A 10,437-nucleotide genomic window follows, 5' to 3' on the forward strand; every position below is an offset into this window, starting at 1 on the left:
CAGTAATTGCAAGAGACAAACAAGTACGGGAAAAATCCCAACCTTTATATTATTTACAGTATAATATAAGGAATCTGACTATGATCACAATCCGATCACAGCCCCACTTTGGCAAAGAACACAATCCGCTCTTATGCCACACTAAGATCTGCCCAATGCCCAATCTTAGCCCCCGTTTGAAACACTCAGAAACCCTCACGTTTCTTTCTTGTTTCGACCCAATGGATCCACTCTCTAGATCCCTCTCTGGATACTAGTTTTGGGATACCAATTTCTGGATACCACTGACTAAGGCCAAGGCACCTATTTATAGCACATAGGCTGCCTTTGACACTTGACAGCACAGGGACACTTGTTGTCTAGCAGTATTCTGTCACAAAGCAGATTACAAGGGGCACTTTACATGGGGGACCAGCTTTACAAAGGGGCAACTACAATATCTATAAACAAACAGCACTATACAATAATGTCTGAGCACTATGCCCTGTTTTCTGGAGCACTATCCACGAAATGGTCCTCTTCAGCATCAGCTTTCCACTTAGCGGGCCCATTCCAGCACTACCAGTTTCAGCAAGTGCCCAGCACACTTTGCCCATGCACTAGCACACTCCAGCACACATCCAGCACACTTTGTTCATAGCTTTTGCCCACGTTTTGCCCTTCAGCTTGCCTTGCCCACGCTTCACCTTGCCTCGTCCGCATTTGACACTGCCACAACCCGAAATGCCCATATCTTCGACCTTGGCGCGCATGTTCTGCAATGCCGCCCTTCACTCGCCATACTGTTTTCTCAAGCCTTTGTCATGTCTTGTCGTTCCAAAGACATTTGCCAATACTTGTTCTCAACAGTCATGCTCGTGCCCATTTTTGGTGCGCATGCCGTACCATGCCGCCCCAATTAGTTTACAGACTTTGGCGCGCATGCCGTGCCATGCCGCCCCAATTAGTCTACGGATATTGGCGCGCATGCCGTGCCATGCCGCCCCAATTAGTCCTTGCTGCCTTCTCAAGCCTTTGCCAAGCATATCTTATCGTTCCAAAGACCTCGGCCAATACTTGTTCCTGACAGCCCACATGACAATGTCTTCCGCATCGTCCCGCATGATTGTTTCGTCCGCACATATGCCAATATGACAAGGTCATCACGCTAAATCCTTGCCACTGCCGTGCATCGTCCGTGGACAAGAGTTAGGGGTCTAACAGTAGGCTATAATCCTATGTTTTAGTCGCTTATTGCACTCTAATTCACCGCACTTTACTTGCATTTAAGCTTTAATTGGTAGTATTTTGCACTTATTGTGTGTTTTATGCCTTGTAGGAGTGATTCCGAGTTGTGTAGATGTTATGGAGCTACTTCGAGCTATTTGGAGCTTTGAAGTCTGAGTATAAGCCTAAGGGATTAAGCTGGGATCGTGTTCGGGGGTCGAGTACCAAGTCTGGACATCAAAAATCAAGTTTGAAGCCGAGCTATGAAGAAATTGCACTGCTATGGGGCGTGGTGCGATGCAACAGTGCATTTCCTGTTGCTTGACAAAACGACATGCTATCTGATAAGTCCCACTAATGCCTCGCGAGGAGCGTCGCCCCATGTAGCGTGCTTGTGTATTTTTCCCAGAGTTATTTTCCTATTCGGCTAGGAAAGGGTGATTTTGTCTGGGCCCGACCTTACTTGGTATAAACATATGGAAAAACGTTATTTTTTGGACTTTTGACATGCTTTCGACCTAAGGAGGCTAAGGAGGAGTTGGAAGAACAAAGTACAAGGATTGCATCATTCCTTCCTCACTCAAGATCCGAGTTTGGATTGAATTTATGTTTTCATATACTTCAGTTATATTTGTGATGAAGTTCTCCATTTCTATGGAGTAGTTCACCTTAGGTTTTGATGGATTTGGTGTATTGATGATTGTTTGTGGATTATAACTCTAGTTTTATGTATTGAAGCGTTTTGGATGATTTAATTGTTGCATCTATATTCACTAGTTCATGTGATTGAGAGAGGCATAACTTGTGATATCTTTGCATTATATTATTGGTTGAATTCATAGATCCTTCTAAGTAATCGAAAGAGGCTAGCTGAATCATTGATTAAACCTAGTTAAGAGAATAATCGAAAGAGGTTTTCCTAAGGACCAATCCACTACGCATTCTTGCATATCTTAATAGTGCTTAATTTGGTTCATCTCGTGAGGTTGAGACTTAATCGAGAGAGGAGTTTCTGCTAAACGTTTAAACTAATAATTGTGTGAATTCGAGAGACTCACTTGAACATTAGAAGTGAATTATCTAGAGTTAAGGAGATAGTTAGAAAGTGTCAACATAGTGAAATTGAACTCTAGATGCAACTCCAGGACTTTTGGGATGGATTGACACCGGCCCCTCATAGAACATTGCACAATGCAGCCGGAGGCCCTTTGATGAAGAAGACTCCAGAGGAGATAGTTTCAATTCTTGATGAGTTATCTGAAGATGCTAATCAATGGCCCTCTGAGAGTGCTGAAAGAAGAAGATCAACTGGTGTTCACCAAGTTGATGCTAATACATCTGTGCAGGTACAACTTGATGCTATGGCTAAAGAAATACGAAAGCTGACCTTAGCCACGATACAAAGTGAGCCTCATGCAGCTTGTGATATATGTGGAAGAGGACACCCTACTCATAAGTGTCAAGTCTTAACTGAGGAAGTGAATGCTGTGGGAAATTATAATCTTAATGCAATGGGTCAGAAGCACCCCGATTTTTCATGGATTTCACCTGCGGGTCCTGCAAATGCATAGCAACAAAACAGCCCCATATTCCAAGGAAAATGAGCTCCTAGTTTTATGAATCAGCCGCGACAACAGTTTCAGACTCAACGGCCCAATCAGTCTGGTCTAGAAGATCTCATGAAGGCCTTCATTATGAAAACTGATGAAAGATTTGAAGTATAAGGGGCATCAATTCAAAATTTATAGAAGCAAGTGGGACAAATTGCAACAATATTATTTGAGAGAATTCCAGGAACTCTTCCTGATGATACTGAAAGAAATCCCAAAGAAACAATGAATGTTGTAACTTTGAGAAGTGGCAATTGTTGAAACATCTCACCCCAATCCAAAAAGATGTGAGACTTGAAAAAGAAAGTGGGGAGAAGCTGAAAATTGATGTTAATAAGAAGAAGAAAGGCCAAAGGAAAGCTGAGAAAAAGAAGAAGAAAGAATACTCGAGAAGGGAGGAACCTGAGGAGCGCAAGCATATGCCTGTTTTACCTTTCCCCCAAAAGCTATGTAGAGAAAAGCTGGACAAGCAGTTTGAGAGATTTCTGGATGTACTGAAACAAGTTCATGTAAACTTACCATTCACAAAAGTGCTCTCACAAATGCCTACTTATGCTAAATTCTTGAAAGAAATCCTTACGAAGAAGAGGAAAGTAGAGGAGACCTCAGCGGTCAAGCTCACAGAGCATTGCAATGCGATATTGCAAAATAAACCCCCACAAAAGTGTGGAGATCCAGGGAGTTTTACTATACCTTGCTCTTTAGGAATTATTAATTTTGATAAATCCTTATGTGATTATTATGCCTCTATCTATCTACAGAAAGCTGGAGAAGGAGATTGGAGAGAAAAGGTCTACACCCATATCATTGTAGCTGGCAGATCAAACAACTATAACACCTGAGGGGATAGTGGAAGATGTGTTAGTTCGGGTGGATAAGTTCGTATTTCCTATGGATTTTATAGTGGTGAATATGGAGGAAAACAAGGAGGTCTCCCTCATCCTAGGAAGACCATTCTTAGCGACGAGCAAAGCTATATTAGATATACAAGAGAGAAAACACATGCTTAGAGTGGGTGAGGAGACTGTGACTTTTAAGATGGATGAAGTAAAGGGGGTGCAAAAGGACAAAACAACGATAATTGTTGAGTAGAAAGTAAAGGGTTCGAAAGAGAGGCATGAGATGAGCAAGAAAGATAAGTGTGGGGTGTACCCAAATAAGGCTTAGAAGAAGTTGACCGCATGGATTTGTGCATTAGTTCGGGTGCGAGGAATGGAGCCCGACTTCGACTCAGACCCCGACTAAATTGTCACGACCCAAACTGGAGGGTCGCGATGGGCACTTGGGGCCTTACCCAACCGAGTACCACCGTAATGTATCTTTCTTATCATACCATTATGGGTAATTAGTCCAGAAGGGCTGTCATGAGATAACCAAAATAAAACATTAAGGGCATACTAGACATAGGATGACCCAGCATGATATAAAAACTTACACATGTGACATAAGGGCCTATAAGGCCGACAGTATCATTTGTATACTCAAAACATAGGCCGACAAGGCCATAGAAGTATCCATATATATATATATGACATATGTATACAAGCCTCTAAGAGTACATAAATATCATAAAGGTCGGGACATGACCCCGCTATACCAATCAATACATGTCCAAATCATACTGACCAAATAGGCAACTCCGGAGCAAGTGGAGTGCACCAATACCTTTTGCTGAGCTGATAGCCTACTAGGATGATTGTCAACCTGTCTATCGGGACCTGCGGGCATGAAACACAGCATCCCCAGGGAAAAAGGAAGTCAATACAAATAAAGTACCGAGTATGTAAGGCATGAAAATTAGTATATAACAAACATTAAAGAAAGATGGAGTAAAGGACTCAACCTGTAAGTCTGAATAGCTCTGTGAATCATGAAACATGAGTATGCGTATAAATGTCATATCATGGATAGGTATATGCATACACAACATCGTCAAGCCTCTGTGGACATCCCATCATATCATCTCGGCCTCTGTGGGCAAAATCATCAATGTATACCAGCTGATCAGGTTGTGGTGCATATATAAAGCCATAACCTTTCCCCATACCCCATATACATATAATATGCGCGTATATAATGTCATCTGGTCATGGGTCAATGTACATGTATAAATGGATGCAATGCATAAGAAGTAAGTCAATAAGATCTTTCGAGATGTCATAAGATCAATATGCCTTTGGTTAATATCATGAAATAAACTTTATCAACTTATGTATATCTGAGATGTTACAACCCATATCCGCATGTGTTAGTTCATGCCATATATTAGTTAACATAAATCCAAGAAGGAATTATCTTTGAGATGATAAGAAGTCAATCCTATTGGTCTTAAGTGATACAAGAGTGTATAAGGGTGATTAACCAGTATTAGAAGTTAAACGAATCAAGGATGTTGTAACTCGTATTTTCAGGTAATCTAGCGGTGCTTAATACACTCAAGAGGTCATTTATTAAGGTATTTTAATCATATAATATCCGTATCATAAGTCTTGAAGTCAAACGAGTTATGAAACAAAAGTCGACAAAAGTTGTCGCAACTTAGGTTCATAATTTTACTTAAACATTAGGTCAAATGTTTCTAATCTTTTCTTATAATTTACAAGGAATTACGGGGTGATATACCAACCAAATTAAAGATCTATGAGTCTAGTTTCCAACGCATTAAACCGTTCATCGATACGATCTTGGAGTAGAGAGATATTCGCGTTTTCGCGAGACTGCGCCAAGCACCTCTCTATGGGGCCCACTAAGTCGGTTTAAGATATTTGGACCTATATAGGATGACTACAACCCGTTTTAAGTCATTTCTTTTCACTATTTTCAGACCTTAGAACCCTAGGAACATCCTCTCAAGGTTCTCTCAAGATTCAAGACCCAAAAAAGGGGCAAACAACACAAATCAAGTGTCGGGAATTCCGTGGCGCTAGTAAGTCTCTTGTTCTTCTTGTTGTTGCTCATTTTTGTGTTGTTCCAGCTCGTGTGGGAGGTTGTTTTAAAGGGTTTATGTTCTGTAAATACTCCCTCATGTTCTTAATATCAATCCTAGGTGATTTCAAGCCTTCTAAAGTGATTCTAGTGCCGAAAAACACTAATTGATCGCTAGTTTCGCTTTTTTGTTGTTGTGGCAGCATTGGAGGGATATTTCATGGAAATTTAAGGTCAAATTGGAGTTGTTCTTTCTGTATAAAGGTAAGGAACCTCTTACTCTATATGTATTTAAGATTATCCAAGTTGCGGCTAAGCCATTGAAGCTAGAACTTGTGAGATATATATCGAAAGGCTTGGTAGTAATGTTATTGTTTTGTGGACTGTTTTGCGTTGTTGTTGGGCTGCGTATTTTACTACTATCTTGTGGAGTTTTGGAGGAGGAAGGGTGTGGAGAAACACCATATATATGTAGGGTTATGGGCTGATAGTTATTCGTAACATTTCCAGGTTGTTTGACACGACTACGGTGGTCGTCGTATGTATGGAGTGATTAGGCTATGTGTGGACTATTTTGGGAGGCTCAATATGTTTATTATTGATGTTGTTTGGGCTGTTTGGTGACTGTTTTGAATGGTGTGAGGTCATATATATAGGGGAGGTGCTGTCCGTTTTATCGTAAAATAGGTTGTGGTCGATACATAATAGTTATGACGCTTAAATGATAACGATAGTATCGTTTCTCTTATTGTAGACTAAGGAGTTTTGACAATTGCATAGCTTGAGATTGGGGCAGTATATACAAGGTATGTGAGGCTATCCCTTTCCTTCTTTTGCACGACTCCGATTGTACATAATGTAATGAACGAGCTTCCAAGATACTCTACTCTTAGAAGCTAGCAGTACTTACATTGTTTTCCCTCTTATGGAACGATTGATGTTAATGTTGCTTCTCTTATTCTTATGTTATCAATGTTGTTGGTACTTCCTGATTCTTATAAGGTTCATAGTGAAGAGTTAGTCCTAATAACGTGTACAGAGGATACCGACCTTACGTCACTCCGAAAGGTTTAGAATGTGATTCCATGAGTCGAGCATGCATTATATATATGTATCTATTTTACTCTACCGAGCCACGCTATAGTTGGCCGGGTACGACACCTATTGTGCAACCACTGATCAGTTGGGTTTTACCGAGCTCCACGTGGCCGGGTACGATTCTACCGAGCCTATTATGGCCGGGTACGATATGATGATGATGATGCCCACAGAGGCGAATGCTTTAAAGGTTTATGTATTTATACATATGTATCATGCATTTCATGTAAGTAGCCCTCAGAGGTACTAAGATGTTACAGGTTGTATATTCTCTATCCTTGCTTACATTACTGAACGCATTTATGGTTCCTTGCCTTACATACTCAGTACTTTATTCGTACTGACGTCCTTTTATTTGTGGACGCTGCATGTCGTGCTGCAGGTCCTGATAGACAGGCAGGTGCAGCTCCCCCACCACAGTAGACTGTCCAGTTCAGCGGTGATTGGCGAGATCCCTTCTCCGGACTTGCCTTGGTCTTGGTATGCAATTTTTGTTATAGACATTATGGGTATGTCGGGGCCCTGTTCCGGCTATGTTGCAACACTTATGTTCTGTTAGAGGCTCATAGACAGGTGTCGTCTCATGTATAGTTTGGTATGCCTTGTCGGCTAGTTTTTGTTGTATAGTCTTTCATAGTAGCGAGGTAGCTCATATCTTATACGTAGTTTCTTGATTGTCTGGTCATCCCCTGCTATGTATGTTCATGCCGTCATATTTTATTGCTGGTTGTCCATGATCTAGGTCTACCATTTATATTGATCTCGTCAGCCTTAAAAGATAATAATGAAGGTTAGATGAAATGTACGTTGGTGCTCGGCAAGTGTGGTCGGGTGCTAGTCATGGCCCTTCAGTTTGGGTCGTGACAAACTTGGTATCAGAGCAAGTCTGTCCTAGGGGTTGTCTATGAGCCGTGTCTAGTAGAGTCTTGATTATGGATGTGTAGCGCGCCACATTTATAATCAGGAGGCTACATGACATCTAGGGTTGTTACCTTCTTCCTGAATCTAGATCGTGCGTAGAGTTGAGTCGTAAGTGTTCGTCTCTAATATTCACCTTGTTTTTTCAGTGATGCCTTCGACTAGGAAGCAAACGATTAGTAGACGGCTTGATACAGCAGCGGGAGAGGGTACCAGTCAGGTGCCCCAAGTCAGAGCAGGACAAAGTGAGGCTCAAAGTGAGATGCCCTCTCATACCTCATCTACTCCATCTCCTCCAGAGGATATTAGAAGGCACCCAGCGCCTCCAGTTCCTCCGTCTGGCACTCCAGACCAGGATATGCGGAGTGCTTTGCAGTTATTGACTAGCTTGGTAGCTGCTCAGGCTCAGAGGCAGAATACAGGTGCTGCTGAGAAACCAGTTAGTACAAGAGTTCGTGATTTTATTAATTTAGACCCTCCAGTGTTTACCGGATCAGACCCCAAGGAGGACCCACAAACTTTTATTGACCAGGTTCATCGTACACTTCGGGTTATGCATGTTAGTGATACAGAGGCAGTAGAGTTGGCTTCTTATCGGCTACGGGATTTAGCGGTTCTCTGGTATGATAGTTGGGAGAGATCCAGGGGTCCGAACCCTCCTCCAGCTGTGTGGAAGGAATTTTCTGAGGCCTTTCTTCGTCACTACTTGCCAGTTGAGATACGACGAGCTAGAGCTGATAAGTTCTTGAACCTTAGACAAGGTAATATGAGTGTGCGAGAGTACAGTATGCAGTTTGATTCTTTGGCAAGGTATGCTCCCCATATGGTGGCCGAGATGAGTGATAGGGTGCATATGTTCGTGAATGGGTTGGGACCACATCTAATAAATGAGTGTACGACAGCCTCCTTGGTGGAGGGCATGGATATTTCCCGTATTCAAGCTTATGCCCAGACCCTAGAGGATCGTAAGCGCCAGCAGAGGGCAGTTAGGGAGCAGGATAGAGGCCAGCATAAGAGGGCGAGATTTGCAGGGTATTCTGATGACTTCAGAGGCCGCATCAGGCCACAGTTTTCGAGGAGTTCGGCGCCACCTGTAGCTAGTGCTCCTCCACAGTTTCAGAGGCCTCGATATGATCGATCCTATTCTGGTCCAGGTCAGAGTTCGCGGGCATCTGGCTCGCAACATCACAGGGATACTAGTCAGATGAGACCCCCAACACCACATTGTGATCAGTGCGGCAAGGCCCACTTTGGACTGTGTCGTCGAGGTTCTGATGCATGCTATTCGTGCGGGCAGCCTGGCCATATGATGCGGGATTGTCCTAATAGAGGAGGTGATGGTATGGCTCAGCCGACTGGATCTGTGTCTGGTTCTTCCTCATCAGTTCGACCTCCAGCACGGGGTTTTCAGCAGTCGACAGGTCGTGGTAGGGGTAGAGGTGCAGTGCCGAGTTCGAGTGGTGCTCAAAATCGAACCTATGCTCTAGTAGGTCGACAGGATCTCGAGTCGTCTCCAGATGTTGTTACAGGTATTATATCTGTGTTTTCTTATGATGTATATGCGCTGATTGATCCGGGATCTACATTATCATATGTTACACCCTTTGTGGCTAATAAGTTTGGCATTGAACCTGAATTGATAAGTAAACCCCTTGCGGTATCTACTCCGATAGGAGATTCTGTGATTGCTAGAAGGGTATATAGAGGTTGCACTATGATGATTTGTAGTCGTCAAACCTCGGCAAATTTATTTGAGTTAGAAATGGTTGATTTTGATGTGATAATGGGAATGGACTGGTTGGCCTCATGCTATGCAAATGTTGACTGTCGTACGAAGATGGTTAGGTTCCAATTTCCGGGTGAACCCGTCATTGAATGGAAAGGGAACATTGCTACACCGAAAGGTAGGTTTATTTCCTATCTTAAGGCAAGGAAAATGATCTCAAAAGGTTACATTTATCATCTCGTTCGCGTTAGGGATGCGGAGGCGAAACCGCCTACTTTACAATCAATCCCTGTGGTCAACGAATTCCCAGATGTTTTCCCAGATGAACTCCCAGGCCTTCCTCCTGAAAGGGAGATTGAGTTTAGCATTGATGTGTTGCCTGACACTCAACCGATCTCTATTCCTCCATACAGAATGGCCCCGGCAGAGTTGCGAGAGTTGAAGGTGCAGTTGAAGGACTTGCTGGATAAGGGCTTTATTAGGCCTAGCACTTCACCTTGGGGTGCACCAGTCCTATTCGTGCGGAAGAAAGACGGGTCGTTACGGATGTGTATCGACTATCGACAGTTGAATAAGTCTACTATAAAGAACAAGTATCCACTTCCAAGAATTGATGACCTGTTTGACCAACTCCAGGGTGCCAAGTATTTCTCTAAGATTGATTTACGTTCAGGGTATCATCAGGTGAGGGTTAGGGAGAAGGATATTCCAAAGACGGCCTTCCGGACAAGATATGGGCACTTTGAGTTCTTGGTGATGTCGTTCGGGCTAACAAATGCCCCAGCAGCTTTTATGGATCTCATGAATACTATATTCAGGCCCTATCTTGATGTGTTCGTGATTGTATTCATTGATGACATTCTAGTGTATTCTCGTTCGGAGGCGGAACATACGGGCCACTTGCGGATAGTATTACAGACGCTTCAGGATCGTAAGTTATATGCTAAGCTCTCC

This window comes from Nicotiana sylvestris, chromosome 9 (genome assembly GCF_000393655.2).
Source record: "Nicotiana sylvestris chromosome 9, ASM39365v2, whole genome shotgun sequence".
Taxonomy (NCBI): domain Eukaryota; kingdom Viridiplantae; phylum Streptophyta; class Magnoliopsida; order Solanales; family Solanaceae; genus Nicotiana; species Nicotiana sylvestris.